Source organism: Bombina bombina, chromosome 9 (assembly GCF_027579735.1).
Source record: "Bombina bombina isolate aBomBom1 chromosome 9, aBomBom1.pri, whole genome shotgun sequence".
In the NCBI taxonomy this organism is placed as follows: Eukaryota; Metazoa; Chordata; class Amphibia; order Anura; family Bombinatoridae; genus Bombina; species Bombina bombina.
In genome coordinates, this window is record NC_069507.1 from 222430450 (window position 1) to 222433335 (window position 2886).

A 2886-nucleotide genomic window follows, 5' to 3' on the forward strand; every position below is an offset into this window, starting at 1 on the left:
TTCCAATTCTGTTATCAAATTTGCTTCGTTCTCATAAGAGCTCAGGAGTGTGCACGTGTCTTCTTTAGTACTCTATGGCAGAAGTCTTTTGCAACATTGAATGGCAAAACTACAAATAATGTTGCAAAACACTGCTGCCATAGAGTACTAAAGACACGTGCGCACTCCTGAGCTCTTATTAGCCTACCTAGTTTTACTCTTCAATAAAAGATATCAAGATTACAAAGCAAAGTTGATAAAATAATTCAATTGCAAAGTTGTTTAAAATTGCATGCTCTGAATCAAGACATTTTGACTTCACTGTCCCTTTTTAAAAAATGTGTGTACAGATCATATGCAACACAGTGATTCATATGGTATATAATGGGGAATGAGGTTTACAGGGTGTGTGTATATATGTGTATATGTATATATATATATGTATATATATATATATATATATATATATATATATATATATATATATATATATATATATATATAAACACACACAATCTTATATGTAATCCAGTTTTTTCTTTTAAAAAAAAACCAAACTTTAAATTGTATATTAAAAGTCTGAGAGTCTACGAGACTTAAACAGGTTCAGTACTGAAGAAAGTTCCGTAGTTAAGGAGTTAAACACCAGTCCTGTTATAGCCTGGTGACCAGGATAGAAGCCCACTCCTCACCTCCTGCATCCCACCCTGAGTGTACAGGAAGCTTCTGAGTCTGTAGGAGAGACTGAGTCTGCCTCCGCCCCCAGACACCCAGCTGCATGGCTCAAAAAGGGGAAGAAGCAGCAAGGAGTTTGCAGCAGTGACGTGCAGTGACGTCAGCGGCTAGTGAGGCACTGACAATGATACGCACAAGAATCATATATATATATACACACACACACATATAAATATCACTAAATTACTGGCACCAACAAATATTTTGCACCTGAAAAGAGTTAGTTATGTTCACCTACAGCACAGGGCTCATCAATTGTGACCCTCCAGAGGTTTTGGAACTAGATTTCCCAGCTGAAATGGTGGCTGAGCATTATGGGAAATAGCACATAACACAAGTACTGGACTCACACACACAGACCCACACACACTGAAATAGACCCACACACAAACAGATGCACACACAGAGACAGACCCCCAAACACACAGACAGAAACACACACTCAGACAGACCCCCCACACACACAAAGACACACACAGGGACAGACCCACAAACACAGACCCCTACCAAACAGACACACACATGCACACACAGACCCACACAAACACACAGGTATACACACAGGGACAGACCCCCCCACACACACACCCCAAACACACACACAGAAAAATCCACACACATAAACACAGACTCACTCACACAGACCCCCAAACACACAGACATACAGTCACACAAACACAGACACACACACATCCACACACAGACAGACAAACCCACACACACAGATCCATACACACACAGACCCCCCCCCAAACCCACACAGACAGTAAAACACACACACTGTACATATCAAGTGTTGTGTTCTGGCTCATGCAGGGATAAAGGAGGGGAGTTTTTAAAAAATAAAATAAAAACAGGAATAATTCAATATATAGTAAAAGATAAAGCACTACTAGTACCACTGAGCACTCTTCGCTAAGTTCACTTGACTCAATGACAAACAGACTTGTATACTAAGCTTACAAATTCACACACAGTGTTTATAAAGAGCCATGTGCTTATTTATATTTAATATTTATATTTATTTTAAAAAGCATAGAGTTTAATGCAATTTGTAAATACTAAATATGCAAATCCAGTACTCATAACTCATGGAAATAGATAAATATTTGGGGTTAGAGATAAGAGATGTGGTTATTTTTAGGGTTTGGGATAAAGGCTAAGAAAAGTTTTGCAATCCATAATCAGCAGCAATGTTGCAAGCTACATTTCTGTGCTGATTTTCACTGTAATATATTTACATTTTCCCCCTATTTCCAATAAGAACCAGAGCTACAAATCAGCAAATTCATTATATTCCCCCAGAAAGGACAGGAATGACCCAGGCACAATGGGAAGACAATTCTTCTTTAACTTTAAATGTGAACTGCATGCATTAGTGATGTGCTGTGTGTGTTGCAATGCAAACTGACATGTGGAAATGTAATATGAGATTTATTCTACACAATAGCTAGCTGTGTAGGGAAGGCTTACAAAGGCAGGCAGAGTGCTCTTAATTTACAAGGTGCCAGAGCTACTGCATTCCATTGATAAGCAGTGTTCATTAAAATCCACAGGCATCAAAGAGGTTAACTAGCAATTGATAACACAGAAAACAGTGCACTCCCTAAATACATACATGCACCTTTTCAAGTAGAGATCCACAATCCATGAGAAAACACAGGTTAGAGATAGAGTATTCTTACATAGCAAACTAAGAAGAAGGGCACATTCCTTACATAGCAGCACTAAGCAGCAGGAGGACGACAGGCTCTTCCCTGAGAACGAAGGGGTTGTAAATGCAGGGCCGGGCTACTGAGGGAAGGTTTTGATTTATAGTTGTTCTCTTATCAGGCAGCGTTCCCACTTGTTATATAACAGCTGCCGTTGTAGGCTGCATTTCCCCTCAGTTCTAAATCACTATATTGTGCTAAGGCAGCAGGCTCTGTTTGTTAGTTAGAGCCGTTACAGGAAAGTGCTGAGCTCAGTATATGGGATTGCCTGAGGTCCCTAGCCCCCTACTGACCTCACAACAGTGTTTGTCCACCGGCAGCAATATACTTTATTTCAGGATCATCTCTCCTCCTGGGCACTCTGTGTTGTTAAGCAAGTTCTCTCACTGCAGCTGTATGTCTATGTGATGATCGTGGCATGATGTTATTTTTTTCCTGATCTAAGGGACTGAAGATTCAG

General features: G+C 39.9%; 1 protein-coding gene across 1 annotated transcript in view; it reads left to right on the forward strand.

The window, feature by feature from the left end:
* Positions 1–655: 655 nt before the first annotated feature.
* Positions 656–2886, forward strand: part of RGS10 (regulator of G protein signaling 10) — a 76777-nt gene continuing 74546 nt past the window's right edge. Inside the window, exon 1 of the mRNA XM_053692661.1 lies at positions 656–788. The gene's annotated coding sequence lies outside the window, so the exon portion shown is untranslated. The remainder of the gene's footprint in view (positions 789–2886) is intronic.